The following is a 19356-nucleotide window of genomic DNA, read 5'->3' on the forward strand; positions in this document are numbered from 1 at the left end:
TCACTCCTCTCACCGAAAGGCCGCCTACACACGGGCAAAAATACCGCGGCGGTATTTCCGCCACTGAAAGTTTGCATAGGAGTGGAGTGCATTACAATACGCACTCCTATGCAGACGGCCGCGGTTTGGCCGCGCGAAATCTCACGCGGCAAACAAACCGCGGCATGTCCTATTTTTGTGCGGGGCTCGCACTCACCCGGCCGCCGGCTCCGGTCTGCGCATGCGCCGGCTGCGCGGCAACCGGCACATGAAAGAGCCGGGGCCACCAGGCGCGGGTGAGCACGCGCTCGTCCCTGCAGGCTCTCGGGTCGGGTCCCGCGGCGAGAATTCTCACTGCCGGATCCGACCCGCTCGTCTGCAGGCGGCCAAAAGCATGCGGCGAAGCTGCTCCAAAACCCGCGGCTAAGTGCCATTTTAATTCTATTTATTTATTCGAGTGCTTGTGGATAGACAATATTTTTTGTTTTTCCATCTAGTGCGTACAGAAATAAATCAAAAGGTTTTCAGACACATGAGCTGGCCACATACAGTTGTCCATGTGAGAAGCACGGATTCTCCAAATCTAGCCCACACACTTGCAGCGATTGTCCTTGTGCTTTGTTGATGGTCATTGCAAAAGCGAGTCGCACCGGAAACTACAAACGTTCGAATTCAAATGGCATATCTGTTGGGATTATTGGAATACATGGCAACAGTACATCTTCCCCTAGAATTTCCCATTCAAAATTGTAGCTTCGATGACATTGTTTATCTTTTTCACCGAAAGTCTTGTACCGTTACAAAGTCATGGTGGATTGATGTTTCAAAGAAGAATGATAGGCACGCCAATTTTCACAGTTAAAATGTGCGGTGGCATACCTGGAAAAATCGAGTGAATTCAAGAATTCTGTTGGATAATTGACAACTTCGTCTTGATTCATTACAGTATTGATGGACTTACACATTGCCGCTTCGCCTGGTATTCCGTTTTGAATGCTGCAATTAATGGCATTGAAATAGTTGGTAGCTGCTGATATAGCACATGCACTGAGCCACTGATGATTTTTGTAATTCCACGCGATATTTGGGAAAACCTTTTGAATCAATTCGTCTTTAGTTGATGTCATCTTACCAAAGTTTGTTAGCAATGTGATAGATTGTGTAGATCTGTCGATTGACATCTTCCTGTTCCCAATATCCAGCAATTGTTTTACGAAACGTTCAGCGGATGCATCATTTTGTAGTTGAACACGCATATTGGTTTACAAAGTCAATTTCTTTACATGTCGCCATAGAACTGATGATTTGAGACATGCATTAAGTTCATCAGCGGGTGTTGAATGTTGTATAACTATGCGCGGCACCCATAATAGGCTAGATGTACTATGCCAGAAACTTTCGCAGGAGTGTACTCAACAACTTCTTAAAAGTTTCATGGCGGAGGGAGACAGACAGAGAGAGAAAGTAATTGGTTTACGACCGTTGTATAGTGGAAAACACATGGTCTGAAAAGGCCCTTTTAGCTGAGTATTCTCCTTGCAGGATCCATGCGGTGAGGTTCAGATCTTGAACTTTGTGCTATAAGAGAGGGCCCTAGTGAGCAAGTTTGTGCTTTTGCGATTTTTGTGTGATGCAATTTTAACATTAGAAAGCCCCATTGAAAAAAAACACTAGTGGGTAGAAGCCTAAAAGAGATCCTTCCTTACTCAGAGGAGGAAGGGTTTGTGGAAACCAACTGCATTTTAGCCACTATTAATTTGGCTGAAGACTCAAATCTTTTCCAGAGTTCTGAAGGTTTCAGTGGAAAAGGAAGAACCTAAGCTATATCCAACTAACATGAGATAATGAATCTATTGTTAAAATGATCATCCAAAAATACCTTTAAATTCTCTCTCGTGGCGAACAAGACACCTGTGGAATATCCCACTTGAGAACAAATGTCTGGAAAACTTCTTGATTTAGACACCATTCCCCTGGATCGATCTTTTTTTCGCCTCAGGAAGACTACATATAAAAGGGTTCAGAGAACCAAAAAATACATTCTAGAAATCAATAGCACTTTCTATTCTGCTCCTTTGAAGATCTCCAAACCCATATTCTAAAAAGATTACTATTATGCACCACCCTAATGGCGAAGAAACGCTACTGCTGTTGTTATTGAGAGCAGAACCTTCTCAAGTAAATTCCCACATAAAAGTTTGTCAGACAACATGTTTGCAAGACGGCTCTCAGCTCCCTGTGATTCGAAGATTTGTTAACTAGCCAGAGGCCAAGTTCCCTAAAAATGTTGACCCTGAACTTGTTGTGCCCCCTATCCTTGGCAACCAGCATCACTGTGTATTAGGATTTGAGGAGAGGGTTTCCAGGGTAAGCCTTTCACCAATTCAGGGATTTTTTTTTTTAAAACCTTTTTTTTGAGAATTCTCATATTCAGGGAATCAGGTTGTCAATCCTAAAACTAAATAATCTGGCACAGACATCATTGAGAATGAAAGACTACAAAAAGTGCCATGTGAATAAAGATGGTCATTAGATCTAGAATTTGCATTGCTTCTCGCACTGTGCAAGTTCTCATTTCTTCGAAAAGAGATTTTTTTTTGCTTTATCCACTGGATTTTTGACTCTAGAAGACAAGGTGCTTGCTGAGAGGAATCTGAATCTTGCGACCAGAAATCTGCCAAGTATAGGACTACATTTGTCTGAGGTATGACAATTTGTACCACAACGTCTGAATGTTCTGGGTATCGATGATTTCCCCAACAAAAGACAGAAATTAGTCACTGAAGATTTTTCAACCTTTCTGAATTGCGAACCTTCGATATTTCTGATACCATTGGTGAATAGGGATGTGGTAATACACATCTTTAGGATATATTGTACACATGACTGAATTGAGGTTTATTAATTTTATTGCTGAATGGACTATTTTGAAGTATCATTATGTTATTAATCAGCTTAATTTTTTTGATATTATTGTCCTGGAAATTTTTTTAAAAAAATCAGAAATAAAAAAAGAATAATGACCCTGAAACTGCTCATCCTGTGGAACAATGGCACCTAACCACAACCGCTTGTCGATATCTGCTAGATTGATAATTGAAGAACCAGCAAGTGGCACAGTGAAAAAATTTAGTATCTTTCCTGTAGAACCCATAGGTTTTTGGTCCATTGTGGAGCAAACTGTAAAAGCCGACCCCCCACACTTCTGATGTTTTGACTGGGAGTTATTATTGGGGTTAAGGTGGAAGTGTTTCCTTTCATTTGCTCTTGGATACTTCTATTAGACCATTTTACCTTTCCCTTTATATTCTGCTGAATTTTGGGCAGTTTCCAAAGGGGTTGAAATCAAAAACGGGAATTTTTCTTACCGATAATTCCCTTTCTTGAAGGCATCATGACAGCATACATCTGGAGGTTGCTTACCTGCTGGGACAGGAAAAGGCAGAGCATAAAAGAAACCTCCCCTCCACCAAACACCAGTGCATTCCAAATAACCACAGTGACAGAATACTTAACCAGAAGGTGTGTTTATTGTCATCACACACCTCAGACAAACATAAGCATACACATTACCTCATGTATTGGACAAAACAAGGGTAACCATGTCGGTAGGGGGGGAAAAAGCCCGTATGCTGTCATGATGCCTACAAGAAAGGGAATTATCGGTAAGAAAAATTCCTGTTTTCCCTTCGACATCATGACAGCATACATCTGGAGGAATTCCAAATAACTGGCATGGGCTTTTTTAGGGAGGGATTACCGTTTGGAGCACCTTCCTACCGAAGGTTGCGTCCTGACTACATTTAAAGTCCAGCCTGTAGTGTTTAATAAAAGTATGGCCAGAAGTCCACGTGGCTGCGTTACAAATCTGCTCGATTGACGCGTGCGCTCTTTCTGCCCAAGAGGATGCCACCGCTCTCCTTGACTGGGCCTTCAATCCTTCTGGAGGAGGGATGCCCTTGGCCTTGTAAGCCTCCTGGACAGCTCTCCTGAGCCACCGGGTGATCGCATCTTTAGAAGCGGCCCTTCCTTTGGCCTGCCCCTGAAATTGAACGAAAAGTTTCAGTCTTTCTGAAACTTTCCGTTGCCTCAAGGTACGCTAGTACAGCTCTTTTGACATCTAGATTATGGAGCTTCTGCTTCTTTTCGTTTTTGAAATCTTGGCAGAAGGCTGGAATGACTATAGGCTGGCCTCAGTGGAAATCTGACAAGACTTTAGGCTAAAAGGACGGGTCTAAAGAAAATACTATTTTGTCTGGGTGAATAGTCATATATGGGGCCCTTCGTGAGAGGGCCTGGATTTCACCCATGCGTCTAGCCGACATAACTGCCACAAGGAGGGCTACCTTACGTCAGCAAGGCGATGGATAGATCTCTAATAGGTTCAAATGGGGGGGGGGGGGTGGTGTCGCAGAAGGCCTGAAGGACTATGGTCAGATCCCAGGGGGGTGCCGTAAGCCTTGTAAATGGATGCAATCTACTTGCCCCTCTAAGAAATCTCCTAATCCACCTGTGCTCTGCAAGCGCGAGATTAAAGAATGACCCCAAAGCCGCAACTTGGACTTTGAGGGTATTCGGACTCAAGCCTTTATCCAGGCCCGCCTGGAGAAAATCTAGGATTTTACGGATGTCTGGCTGATCTAACTGCTGGATGTCCTGGCCCATCCACTCTGAGAATTTTTTCCAGACTTTGGAATAGATCTTTTTTGTCAAGGGTTTAAGGCTCTCGCTAATAGTGGAAATTACGTTAGGAGAAAGACCCTTCCCCAAGAATTTTGCCCGTTCAAGATCCAGGCCGTAAGCCTGAACTTGTGAACCTCCGGGTAAAGAGGGCCCTGCAGCAATAGGTCCGGTCTTGGTGGAAAGGCTCTCCTACTGACAGATCTCAGGAGGGGAAACCAAGGTCTTTTGGGCCAATAAGGTGCTACCAGAATTACTGACAGGCTTGACCGCAGTAATTTCCTTTAGTAGGAGTGGAATTAATGGTAAAGGGGGAAAAGCATACGCTAAGTCCCAAACCCAGGGGTGAGAGAGAGCGTCCGTGCCCAAGGCCTGTTTCTCCGCGCCTCGGGAAAAGAAAAGCCGGCACTTGGTATTTGCGCTTGACACAAATAAGTCTATTTCTGGTACCCCCCCCATTTCGTCACAAGCAGGCTGAACACCTCGGGATGGAGTTCCCACTCTCCTGGGTCCACTTTCTTCCTGCTTAGAAAGTCCGCGGCTGAATTCTCGGCTCCTTTTATGTGAAAGGCCGACAGTGACTTGGTTGTGAGTTCCGCCCACTGAAGGATCCTTCCCGCCAACTGCTGCAGTAGAGGATTCCTGGTGGTACCCTGGTGGCGAATGAGTGACACTCTCGTCATATTATCTGAAAAGATCCTCACATGCTTCATCCCTAAGAGCGATTGCAGGCTACGTAGGGATTTCCACACCGCATTAAGTTCTCTAAAGTTAGATGAACCAGATGTCTCATGAGCGTCCCAAGTACCCTGTATATAGCCACCTTCAAAGTGGGCCCCCCACCCTTTGGTGCTGGCATCTGTTGTGATTATTATTGCAGGGTCCACGTTCCATTCGGATGCCCGTGACAGGTTGTCCGATGACAACCACCAGCGGAGTGAAGATTAGGCTTTAGCAGAAATAGGGATTGTCTGGTCAAGTGAGGACTGTAACTTGTCCCAATTCTGAAGGATTAGCGACTGGAGACCGCGACTATGGAACTGGGCCCAGGGAACCACACCAATACCTGAAGTCATTAGCCCCAGGATCCGCATAGCGTCTCTTACTGTTACTCTAGATTTTTTATATAGGAGTGGAACATTCCTCTAAAATAAGCTGTTTCCTTAGAGGAGGAAGGGACGAATTTTGGAGACTGGAATCCAGAATGACTCCCAGGAATTTTTTCCTGGTTTCTGGTTCCATGTTGGATTTTAGATCATTAATAATCCAACCCAGGTCCTTAAACAGTTGAAGCGTGGAACCCAAGTGTGACCTCAGAATAGTCGGGGAATCTGCCACCAACAGGAAGTCGTCCAAGTAGGGGACGATAATAATCCCACGATTGCGCAAAAAGGCAACCATTTCTATCACCACCTTGGAAAAAATCCGCGGAGCAGAGGAAATTCCAAATGGGAGGCAAATAAACTGAAAGTGACAGATTTCCCCTTCCATTCTCAGCGCAAACCTCAGGAACTTTTGCGAGTTGGCGTAAATAGGGATGTGAAAGTAAGCATCCTTTAGGTCAATTGTAGCCATTACATTATCCCTGGCAATTAAGGGGGGGTTGCAGTTCTGATAGTCTCCTTTTTAAATTTCCTATACTCAATGAATTTATTCAGTTCTTTGAGGTTAATTATTGTGCGGTGGGAGCCATCTGGTTTGGGAACCAGAAAAAGGGGGGAATAAAATCCCTTCCCCCGTTCCTTCTTGGGGACGGGGATAACCGCGCCAAGATCCAGCAGGTTCTGTACACCTCTCAACAGAGCCTGCTCTAGGCCTGGAGACTGGATTGAGGTTACAATAAATCTGTCAGGGGGGAGAGATTCTAGTTCGATCTTGTACCCCTCCGCCACCAGGTGTAGCACCCACTCGTTAGTCGTTATGTTACGCCAACTAGTGGCAAAACGAGCCAGTCTACCGCCCACCGGGCACGAAGATGCGGACTGAGGGACAACAATAAGAGTCTTACCCCTTCCGCCCTTCGGATAAGACCATCTTCTGGTCTTCCCTTTCCAAGCGTATGTAGACGAGGGATGTGGAGTGAAGGGTCTCTTGGGCGGTCTGATGGCTGGCAGTCCCTGGTTCTTGTCAGCTGCTTTTTCCAGCAGGCGATCCAGGTCTGGTCCAAAAATGTGTGCGCCCCGAAAGGGTAGGGTACACAGCTTGTTTTTGGATGTTAAGTCCCCCGACCACTCCTTTACCCAGACTGCCCTTCTGGCGGTGTTGGATAGGGCTGCCATGCGAGCTCTGAAGCGGACTGTTTCCATAGAGGCATCCGCCAGAAACCCTGTTGCCATCTGTAGCAGAGGGATGCCGCTTGCAAACTCTTCCCTGGAGGCTTTTTGGTCAATTAGGGATGCGAGCTGATCCAGCCAGACCGCCATGGAGCGAGCCACAGAAGTGGCCGCGATATTGGATTTTATAATAAGGCTGGACGTGGACCAGGCCTTACGCATGGTCATATCCACTTTATTGTCCATGGAAGCCTTTAAGTGGGACGTATCTTCAAATGGTAGTCCAGACTTCCTGGACACCATAGCGATAGCCGCATCTACTTTCGGCATTTCGCCCAGAAACGCCACCTCGTCTCCCGCAAATAAAAGGCGCTCCTTGAACTCCCTAGGGATTAGCGGAGCCTGACCCACACAATCCCACTCGTTCAGGATTAGTTGTTTGAGTGTGGCATTTACAGGAAACGAAGATTTCCGTTGTAGAAGCAATCCCGCAAACATATTGTCTTGCGCCGTGCGGGGTTGCTGCACATCTTCCTCCACCTGCATGGTTCTACGTACAGCTTTTAAAAGTTGATCCATGTCAGCGGTGGAAAAAAGGTACTTTTTCTCCTCCTGCAACACTTCCAAGATTATCAAACTCCAAATCTTCCACCATGTCAGAGTCAGACTCTGACACAGCTGGAGCAGACCTTCATGTAACCCCCGAGGGCCCAGGTTGGAGGTCCGAGAGGGAGGACTGAACTTCTTCCCGGACGACCGACTGAATTTCGGACATAAAAGGGAAGATTTTTCCTCCTGCAGAACGGCACATAATGTTTTAGTGTAGGAGTCGTCGAGTTTGGCCAAGCACACTGGACACTTTTTACTCCTCCTCCTAGCCTCCCTAGGTTTTTGAGTATTCCTGTCCTGAAATGACAAGGGAGAACTCTGTTAGTAAGGAAGTGTATGTAGTGCAGGTGTCTGTAGGTTGGCCCACTGGACCACTTACAGTTTGGAGATTCTCTGGGTCCTCTCTGGCCGACATCCTGCGCTTGTGGGATCAACTCCTGTACTTAGGATCGCTTTCCCGGCGTGAAGAAACACCAGCTGCTTCCCTGGTGCAGAGGAGCTTTAAAAATTGAATTCGGCGCCAGCCCACGCCCACTTTCCGATAGGTCACGCCCCCTTGCGGAGCGTCTGCTGTCACCGCGTCACTCCCGGTGCTCTGCTGAGGCCACGCCCCCTTGAGGAATGCTGCTGCTCGGCCCTGGACCCAGAGATGGCGGCCGCCGCCTAAATGACGGCAGCAGTGGTGCCGGAAAGCCCGTACTTGGACCCAGGCCCACGCAGTCCCCGGTTAGCTCCCAGATGAGGTACTTCCCACTGGGGCAACCGGGGCTGCCAGGAGAGATGCCACCGCTCACCGGTAAGCCCTGGAACCTCCGGCATGGGACAGCACCGCTGGAGCTCTGCCGCTTCTGTCCTGAAGACACAGGAAAAGCACTGGTGTTTGGTGGAGGGGAGGTTTCTTTTATGCTCTGCCTTTTCCTGTCCCATCAGGTCAGCAGGTAAGCAACCTCCAGATGTATGCTGTCGAAGGGAAAATTATTTTTTGGCTTTTCTTCAGGAAACCCTTTTTTCTCAACTGCCGGCTTTTGCTAATATTTTTCCAGGATTGGCCCAAAAACATAACAGCCTGAAAAAGGAATAGAGCAAAGTTTGTTCTTGAATAGGGTATACCCCCGTCCAAAATCTCAGCCACAATGTTCTTCTGGTACAATTAGTGAGAGCACCATTTTTAGACTCAAATCTGTTTCAGCTGAGGCAGAGTTTTAAAAGGTATAAAAATTCTAGAATCTATTCTCTAGACGTACCTCTAGGGAGTAGACTAAGCCAAAGAAATATTTAGATCTAGCAATCGAAGCGAAGTGGCTGCTACATTGTACTGGATTATAGTTGAGAATGATTCTTAGACTTTATGTAAACTGTCATATGATCCCCTGGATATTTAAACAAGGTGGCAACTTAAAAAAAAAGCCAACTATACTTTTGTGAACACGACTGGTATATCAATTTTTGGAGTATCATCCCAATCCTTAGTATCCTTTTGATCAAATAGCAAACTGCCTTTGAATTCTCTAGACATAAGCAACTTCCTCTCTGCTTCTTCCCACTTTGCGTTTATAAGATCTGAGTGTTTCTATTACAGGAAAAGAAAAAAAAAAAAGTGTATTCCACCAAGTTGTCGACCCAGACATCTCATCCTTAAATTGGCCTAGATGCTTGTATACATTCTATGTTCATGGATTTTTTAACACCTTTGATCAAATCATCCAAATCTCCTGAATATATTTTTTTTTATCCTCTTTCAAAGTCGAAATAGTGTGGCAGGGCAAGTACACTGGAAACTCCACCATCAGAAGTAATCACCCGAGACACTAAGGTAAATCAGCCTAATGCACTGAGGTCCTACCTCCCCAGCGAGGTGCTGGCTTGGCCACCTGTGTAGGGAAGTGAAGGCAAAATGACCCCCTCCATATAAGTTTTAATCCTCTGTAGCATAAAATGACTCTTAAAATGGCACAACTGAAAATGCAACTTTCAGATAGGTTGCTGGAAAAATTTGAAAGTTATGAGTTTTTGAAAAAAAATGGGGCTGGAAAAATGCATAGGAAGCATGCTGCGGGAAGAGATTAAAAAAGAAAACAGATTGACAAATGATTCACAAATTATGAGTATGTATCTACAAGCGATTTGTATATGTAATTTATAAATAGTTATATTAGACCCACCATTTTGTGTCGGCTTGCATTTATCCAGACATGACAAGAATGTCGCTTCCAGATCCTAAGAGTAAAAGCAAGTCAGGAGGAAAAGAAAGGAACAAATATTTACAGTATATTTATTAGACAAGAACAAGTAAAGTACATACATTTTTCATAGGTTTGGTTCCCCTAGAATCCTCAGCTGGAACATCAGAAACATTCTGCCTCCTGCTGTGTTGACTCGTGTCCTTCAGCAAGTTACTATTTAAAGGGGGGAAAAAAAAAAATTATATATGAATAAAAACTATGAAGTCAATTGCCACAATATTTGAGACTTTAATGCAACATTAAAAGGGTTTTCCAGTTAAAATACTATTGGGGACCTATCCTCAGGACAGGTCATGAGTAGGTGAATCGCCAACGGCGCTGCTTGGGCACCCGCTGTCAGTGCTGCGGATTTTGGTGCAGATCTGCAACAGATTTCACCCCTCTAATGTGAATTCAATTGAAAGGGTGAAGTGTACTGCAGATCTGCACCAAAATACATGACAAAAGCCACAGTAAATCAGCAACACGTGAACAAACCCTTAGCCTATGTTTCAGCAACGTAATTTTATATTTGAGTGATCTTTTTGTTTACTGCCAAGTAACATCACAATGGAGAACTGCATTAACTATATGACCTTCCCTGACTCAGAAGCCAAATTCCCTGCAACTAGCTAGTAAACAGAAATAATCTTTTGTATTCTGTGAATGTGCCAATCATATTGGTTGCTGCAGAAGTCAGTTCATCGCAACAATCTGTGAATGCAAGTTTGTGAAGTTTTGTATGCAGAGATAAACTACTTGTAGCAGTGCAGCAAAACCTGATGTAAAAAAATCAGTCTGGTTCACAGTAAACACAGAAACTTACATTTTAAGGGGTTTCCCAAAATGACAAACATGGTCTCAAATTCCATTCGCAAATTAAGACTGAAAGTATATTCATTTTTCACAAAGTGGTTTTCCACAATAATCCAAAAGTCATTCTAAGCAAAAACAGATGTTTATACCTTAAGGCCCTTTTAGACAACGATTATCGCTCAAAAGCCATATTTTGAGCGATAATCGTGTCTAACTGCACTGACATCGTGAGTTTTCATTAAGCAGTTGCTCATCTTTCAGCATTCTGAAAGATCAGTTATCAGGAATTCACAGCGGGATACAGCTGATACTATTGTTTCAGCTGTATCCCGCTCCCAGAATACAGGCAGGGTATGAAGAGGATAGCGGTCCAGATGTGTTCTGCACACCCCGCTCGGAGCGCTCCGCTGTATAACAGCGGGGCGCTCCGAGCCAGGATAGCTGGATGCAGAAGACAAGCGCCCCAGCTTGTCTTCTGCACCCCCCGCTCGGAGTGCAAAGTGATTGCTCAACGTTTGAGCGATCACCTTGCGCTTAAAGGCACACAACGATTATCGCTCAAGACATCTTTTGAGCGATAATCGTTGTGTCTAAACCAGGCTTTAGAACTACTGAGGACAACCTCCAGTAGTTCTATTTATCCAAGGTCGAGCTTGTGCAATTACTGCACAGACTGAGAGCTCAGAGTACTGCATACGAGTCTGGGCATGCTGCTCAGTGTACACCAAAGTGCTTGCCGAGTGTCCATCCAGTTCAGCCTGTTTCCACTGTGATTTGTTCTTCAAGCGATGCATTGATTGGCTGAGGCGCGGCACTTGAGAACCCCAAATCAAAGCCATAGCTTCCTGGAGGCAGGGTTTATGAGGACTGCAAGCAAGCATGCCAGAACTCCAGAGACCAGCGGGAAAGACTCGGGACAGCGCCTGCTAGGTAAGTATAAGACATACCACACAAGACAAATGCTTTTGGAGCAAAAAAGAATATAAAACTGGGTCTTATTTTCAGGGAAACACTGTATATACACACAATTTTGTATTTACTTACTCAGTAGAAGGGTCAACCGTAGTAAGCTAGAATCAAAAATAGAAATAATTCAGGTTAGCGCACTAACAATTATCTGGGCAAAACAAAAAACATTAAATTTGACTATATATCATTGAGTCTACAATAAAACATCAATGCCAAAATCCACATGCAGATTTCTAGACACAGGATCCACATCAAGAAGTGACATGTCACTTTACCTCATGAGGATTTGAAATTCACATGTAGAAATATCTGTGCCGTATACACCATTTTCCATTAAATCCAATGGAGCATGGATTTCACAACATATTTATGTTATATTTTCCACCGTGTGAACAGGGCCTCAAATGATCTTACAGCTTTAACGCTATAAACCCTATTTTTATCTTGCCTTGGAGATAGTGCTTAGATCTAAGTTTATAAAACGTTCCTCATCCTCAGCCCTAAGCAGCTAGTTTCTTTATATGTTTATGAAGTTCTTTCAGAGGTTATTCCTTGTACTCCGAAGATTTGTAATTGGAAAAAGGTTAGTTGGAAACCGCAACTCTCTCCTGTTACTATAATTTTTTAAATTTTGTTTTATTGAATTTGGAACAAAAAAATGGTGAATAAATCCAATATGGAAAAAATCGTAGTAAGCAACACCACATACAAAATCTGTAATATACAATTGTCAGTGTCACACTATACGAACAGTGTGCAGCATACAGTCGTAGCAACAATAATATCAGGATCCTATGTCACACCCACCATAGGGAAAAGGGCTAATATTAGGAGTGCAGGGTTAGAGAAGATGCACACCAGCCACCCCATATATAAGCACATTTATCAAGGAATTTTTGATTCTTATAAACAATCCTTTATTGGTGATGGGTGTCAATCCATAGCATCATAATACCTTCCCTAGCAAAACTTAAGGTTTCTTTAATAAAAACATGGTGGTAGTGTTGCCACTGCTCATTGTCCAATTTTCCAAATAAGTAAACTAAAATGTTCAAGAACTGGAATCTCCAAGCAAGATCAGACCAATTATCTGACTCAATTTTTTTTCTTTTTTCTTAAAAGGGTACCCCCAAAATCATATGCCAAAAAAATCAGTAGGCATATAATTACAGTGAGGGCACAATAGAAATTGAAGTCTGCTCATTCTATGGAGCAGTTTAGGGTTAAATATTCTTGCTGTAGAATCTATTTCACTTGCACATTAAAAGGAAATTTAATCACCTGTAATATTTTTTACTAATTAAAACCAGGTAGTAAAAAAATAATTTATAACTACATTTTTTTATTCTATCTTCTTTACATGACTATAGGGGCTGCTGTCTTGCCCGAGAGGCATTTAACAGCAGAACTCATTTAGCTATTTAAACAATGGACAGGAACTGCCTCACTGATTCCTACAGAAAAAAAAAAAGTTCTAGGCATGCTGTGACCTGTGATGAGATCATTTTGCAGGGAGGGGAAGGAGGTAAGCAGCCATGACCTGCTGTGAATGGTGAATTTTATGTGAGCTACACATAGGTGACACCTTTCATTGTAATCCTGCATGTCATGTAAATGAGACTACTGAAAGGTTCTCTACGAAGAAGTAGTGTCAGACTATAAGAGTATGGGCCTTTTTAAGCAGAAAAAATGTTTTTTAGATTTGGAAGATACCGTAATTGCTCAGTGTAAACACGACCAACACTTTACCAATGATTCGTTCAGTCAATGATTTTATGCAGGCAAAAAAATAATAAATTGCTGGTTCGCAAGCAGTTAGATTTAAACAGCGATCATTTTGTCGCTCACATTCACTGGCTTAGTGCTCAGTGCCCTGAATCACTGAATGATCATGTGAAAGAAAAAAATTCAAACAATCTGCATTTTTAAACTCACTGCATTTGAAAGCAAACTTGTGCAAACGACATCTCGCTCCGTGTAAAAGGAGCCTTAGTTGTCAATGTGATAACTGCAGGAACTTTAGATTTTATTTAGTTTTTTTAATATAGACTGGGACACTCGAAAAATAAAATCACTAAAAGTTCTTAAATATAGCTAACAAAATTTTCATTTATACAACAGGTCTTTTTCTAATGACATTTCCTTATGGTTGGGTCCAGAAGCGTTATTTAACACATCTATAATATGTATCTGTATTAGACTTGTTTACAGATGACATTACAATTGTAGGTCATCAGTATTTCATCTATTTTTGCCTTTTTATAATTATATTTTCTACTGGCCAAATTCTGATCCATATTTGCTTAATTAAAAAAATAGAAGGAATATGGAGTTGAGTTTAAAAAAAACGACCAAGGAAATTAAGATATTGCGTATAGATGCATAGATTTACATTAGCTCTGTATTAAAATAGGCAAAATAGAAACCAAATATGGAGCTAATCCACGCTTGGCTGAATGAGAACCCAGCTTGGTGGGGGGGGGTAATAAATATTACCTGAAACCGCTGCGGAATAAGTTGGCGCTATACAAATAACAAGATTTTTTATTTTAAAGTGGCCCTAAAGAGTTTTTTTTAGGATTAATAATCATCTTACAAAAACAGCCCAACACCTGTCCACATATTGCAATGCAGTTCATCATTTTAACGTCAATAGTTTTTCTAATCCTGGAAACTCCTTTAGGCCTCTTGAAACTCCTCCCTCCACGGCAAAAATGGAATTTTAAAAACCATGTAGGTTTCTCGCTCATGGGATCCGCACCCATAGGGAATCGCTGGGCACCCGCAGGTAATTAAATACCTGCGGATGTCATTTTCCCCCCGGCGTGCAAATCACACATGTGGGAAAACAACCCCAGCATGCTCCATTTTTGTGCGGTTTTCTTGCAGAGACCATTGAAGCCAACGAAAGCCATCTGGATCCACAGGAAAGCAGGAGTTTAAATAAGTAAAATAAAAAATAAGACGGCACGGCGCATAAGAAGAAAGGAGCTCTGGCGGTGACCAAGGAGAGCCCCGCTGCATCTGGTCAGGTGAGTATTATGTATTTTTTGGCCTTATGTCTGCGGGCCCAGTGGAATCTGCTGCAGGATTCTGCACGGGAAAACAATGCGGGCCCGTGGATATGAGGCCTTAGACACGTGTAGTATAAACATACTGTCACTTACTTGACCAGTGAGTGGAATTAGTGCATCCAGGGGAGTACCAGACTGAATTTTTGCCCTCATTTCCTGATACTTCTCTTCCACCTTGGCAAGAGCCGATGAGAGATTGATATTTGATATAGATGATGGCTGTTCAGAAGGTTCTTTATTCAAGTTAAAGAATGATTGCTTCTCTATGGCCTGCTGCTGAGATTTCCAGCACATTTGCCAACATAGCCAGCGCTGCACGTCAACAAGCTGAAGTTCAGCCTTCACTGCCCTCTGAAGAAGCACTTCTGAAGACAGAGATGATGAGCTCGCTCTAGTTTTAAGAGAAAACAGATTCAGCTTATATCCTTTTTACAAAAAAACTTTATTACAAGTTAATAGCTAAAAAGTAGATAGCCATAAACTATAGAAGAATTATAAGATTGGTTAAATATACTTTTATTCCATGGGCAATGTTAAGTTAAAAGGGTTGTCCCATCTCAGCATTTCATGACAGAGATGAGAAACTCCCAGCCAGTGTCTGACCATCAGGCCAGATATTTCAGAAGATGCGAACATGGGTTTCTCATCTTAGCCATTAAATATTAAGATGATACTGTATAGCCTCAGTCCACTGCTGTACAAGGTCTGTGCACAGCACATAAGGCCTCATTCACAGGCGTAAAACAAAAAACAAAAACAAAACCAAAAAAAAAAACACAACATTTTCAGTGTGTGTACACACAAGCGGTTTCAGTGGGCATACGCATTGCATCCATATTCCCTGCATTTTTCACAAGTCCAAAAATTAAACAAAAAATCCCCAAGTTAATAGCACTTTTTTCTCTTGGCAATATGCATAAAAACTACCATGACTACGCATCTAACATCAATTTTCAATATTTAGTTTTTCCCTTCTTTAATGAAGAAAAAAAAATATGCATGTCTCAAAACACCAATTTAATTCAATGGGTCCGTGAATCAACATAGACAGAAAATATATGCCGGTGTGAATAGCCACAAGCCCAAAGATTCTAAAATGACCACAGTTACCCTCTATGATTCATTGGCATGATACATACCCCTTGGATTCTTCCACATTCTTCATGCCACCTGCATCTTTAAGTGCTGAAGCCTAGTAAGTAAAAACAGTTTAAGTTTCAAAAAAAGATCTTTGTATACTAAAATATAAAAACTAAACAGTCTTTAGGCTCAGTTTTAAATATAGACTTCAGCTTTATCTCGTGACCTTGCAAATAACCTGGAGTGGAGGAAGTGGAATGGATGGCCCCACTACCAACCTGTCATCCATTCCAAAAATCCAGGCCCAAAGTCTTTTAAAGAAAAGATCTCCAGCAACTACTTGCTGGAGATTACATTGCACTCCTGGATTTTCATGTCTCTAACAGCGGGACATGGACTTCCTCCAGCCCCACTAGGCATAATAATGGAACCTAGGGGCGATTTAACGACCATCCACTATCACGCCCCTCAGTACCTCACAAAAGTGTAAAATACAAAAAAACTAAAACATGTGAATATTTTTTAACATCATAGGGAACATATATAGTAAAAAAAAAAAAAACAACAAAAAAAAAAAAACAGATAAGTAAAACAGTTACAGAATAAAATAAAAACTTATACATAAAGAAATTAACCCAAAGCAGACACCAACCGAAACCGTTGCCGCAGCCGCCCTATAATCCAAAACCACACATTATATATCAAAACGTCCGAAACAAAATGAACCCATTCCCTAACTTTACTTTAGCGTAAATATACTAATTTAAACAAAAAAAAAAACAAAAAAAAAAACCACACACTATAAGGGCTCCCACCCACTGGCGATATTTTCTCCACTGCGATGCGATTCTAAAGTTAAAAGTCTCGCATCGCAGTGCGAGGGGGAAAAAAAAAAAAAATCTGCACCACGCCGACATAAAGCCGGTCTTTTCAATAGGGCCAGCGGCAGCAGCACTAGCCCCATTGAAAACAGCTGTAACAGCAGTCCCCGGCATTCTATTCCATTACTTTCAATGGGATCTGCTGCCGATCCCATTGAAAGCAGCAGATCCCATTGAAAGCACTGCTTTCTGCCAATCCCCGCGGAATGATAATCGGGGAAGGGCTTGAAATATAAGCCCTTCCCCAATAATCTGCAAAAAAAGGGTGAAAATTTTTTTTTATATACTCACCTCTCCTGCACTCAGCCGCGTCCTCCTGCTGGCTCCCCGGCACTGCTATGAAGCTCTTTCAGCAGTCGGGGGATTTAAAAATCCCCGCCTCCTGAAAGGGCTGTGCAGATTGGCTGATAGCTCAGCCAATAGCAGCTACTGCTTAGCTATTGGCTGAGCGCTCAGCCAACCACACGCAGCCTATATCTTAGCAGTGCCAATCCCATTGAAAGCAATGGGCTAGAATGCCGGGGACAGCTGTGGCAGAGGATTCCTTCATCCCCGTGTTCCCTGTGACAGCAGTCCGCGGCATTCTCCCTATGCTTTCAATAGGGCTAGCGCTGCTGTCGCGGGCCCCATTGAAACATCTTGCGAATATGCCGCTTCTATACTGGCCTCTTTCTTGTGCTGCGAGAGTTTTCTCGTGCTCTTGCAGCGCAAGACAGAAAATATCGCCAGTGGGTGGGAGCCTTAAATGCTAAAAAAAAATAAAAAATTTTTTAAGCTTTTTACTCCCATTAAAACGCGAAAAAAAGTCATTGAAAAAGATATTTAAAAAATAACCCTATATGTCATGGAACGAAAAAAAAGCTGCAAAAATAATTTGGGTAGCTGTAGGCAAAAAACAGGGCAGTAAAACCACATGGGTAAAATCCCTAAAAAGTGTCTGGTCCTTAAGGTACAAAACAGCCTGGTCCTTAAGGGTTTTTTTGGGACTAAGTTACTGATGGCTCCGTCCATCAGGCTGGATCATCGATAGCGGATTGGCAGGGATACCAAGCAGCAGAGCCTTGCTAATCAGTTAATTGAAGTTACAGCAGCACTCAGCTAAGTAGTGCATCCATTTCAATCTATACAAGTAAAGCACATTGCATAGTAGCTCAATCTTAGCTGTTCTCAGGCCATGTGACATTGTAATAAACTATGTAAAATGCCTATTGAAATATGTGCTTTTTCTACACTTGCTAGCATACGCTGCCTGCTGGAATGCTGACCAAATCGCTCTCCCTCCCACTGTGCTTCTAACAGTTTACTCAAGATGGCGCCTCACTCGTCCAGGATTCCAAGAGGATGACGTCGAGTTCCTGGAGGAAGAAACCTATATAAGGCAATAATCAATCAGCGACAGACTGGCACCTCAGGACGTGTGAACTATGCATACTGTCTATATAACCTCATGCAGCCTGTTACAATAAAGGAAGCGGCACTTAGCTGAACTGCGTGTCAGTGTGATTCTTCGCATGAATGCACCAGCCTTGAGTTTTTAAATCAGGAAGGGGGCAAATATTCAGTGGGTACTCTTAGTACCAAGCTATTAAAACATGGCATACCAGACCGCCATGGCCTCTTCAATCAGCTGATTGGAAGGGATCCTAAGCGGCAGACCCCATCGATTAACTACTGATGACCTATTCTGATAGATCAATTATTTAGTCCCGGAGAACAACTTTAAGCTAAAATTAAAGGGGTTGTCCGGCGCCGAAACGGGGCTTTTTTTTTTTTTTTAACCCCCCCCCCCCCGTTCGGCGCGAGACAACCCCGCTGCAGGGGTTAAAAAAACAAACCGCTCAGCGCTTACCTGAATCCCGGCGGTCCGGCGTCTTCATACTTACCTGCTGAAGATGGCCGCCGGGGTCTGCTCCCTCCGTGGACCGCAGCTCTTCTGTGCGGTCCATTGCCGATTCCAGCCTCCTGATTGGCTGGAATCGGCACGTGACGGGGCGGAGCTACACGGAGCCGGCATTCTGCACGAGCGGCTCCATTGAAGAGAGCAGAAGACCCGGACTGCGCAAGCGCGGCTAATTTGGCCATCGGAGGGCGAAAATTTGTCGGCTCCATGGGAACGAGGACGCTAGCAACGGAGCAGGTAAGTAAAAAATTTTTTATAACTTCTGTATGGCTCATAATTAATGCACAATGTACATTACAAAGTGCATTAATATGGCCATACAGAAGTGTATAGACCCACTTGCTGCCGCGGGACAACCCCTTTAACATTTATTAAAGCACAGATGTTCGATTAATATCCTGCAGAATCCCTGTAGGTGCTTACCTGAACACATGGAAATAATCCACCCTCTATTGGGTTTGTATTTACTCCAGAATCTTGCGTGCTCTTTTCTTTGGTCTGAGTTTCTTTGTCATTATAAAGCACTGAGACCCATGAAAGATCATTACCGCAAGACATATTTCTTTGCTTGGATTTATTATATATAGAACTTTTCCCTTCTAAAGTTATTTGTTCATTCATTGAATATTTCACATTCTTGATCACAGAGGATGGTTTCCCCAACGGAAACTGAAGATCAGCACAAGGAACAATCTGAGCATTAGGAGATTGTCTGTACAATGAAAAACTGGACAGGTCTTCAAGTGCCTCTTCAAAAGCATACTCCTCTACGTCTGTATGGTCATCCAGGGAAAATGGTGAACTGGACCGACTGTAAAAACTGCCACTTTTAACAGAAAAGAAAGTTTCATCATCTATAGAAGAATCATGATC

At 43.1% G+C, this 19356-nt stretch overlaps 1 long non-coding RNA gene across 1 annotated transcript; it reads left to right on the top strand.

The window, feature by feature from the left end:
• Positions 1-11441: 11441 nt before the first annotated feature.
• LOC136577454 (uncharacterized) lies at positions 11442-17992 on the top strand. The gene is made up of 3 exons (XR_010786476.1): positions 11442-11509; positions 14438-14580; positions 17823-17992. It is a non-coding gene; the product is annotated as an uncharacterized lncRNA (long non-coding RNA).
• The last annotated feature ends 1364 nt before the right edge of the window (positions 17993-19356 follow it).

This window comes from Eleutherodactylus coqui, chromosome 8 (genome assembly GCF_035609145.1).
Source record: "Eleutherodactylus coqui strain aEleCoq1 chromosome 8, aEleCoq1.hap1, whole genome shotgun sequence".
Classification (NCBI taxonomy): Eukaryota; Metazoa; Chordata; class Amphibia; order Anura; family Eleutherodactylidae; genus Eleutherodactylus; species Eleutherodactylus coqui.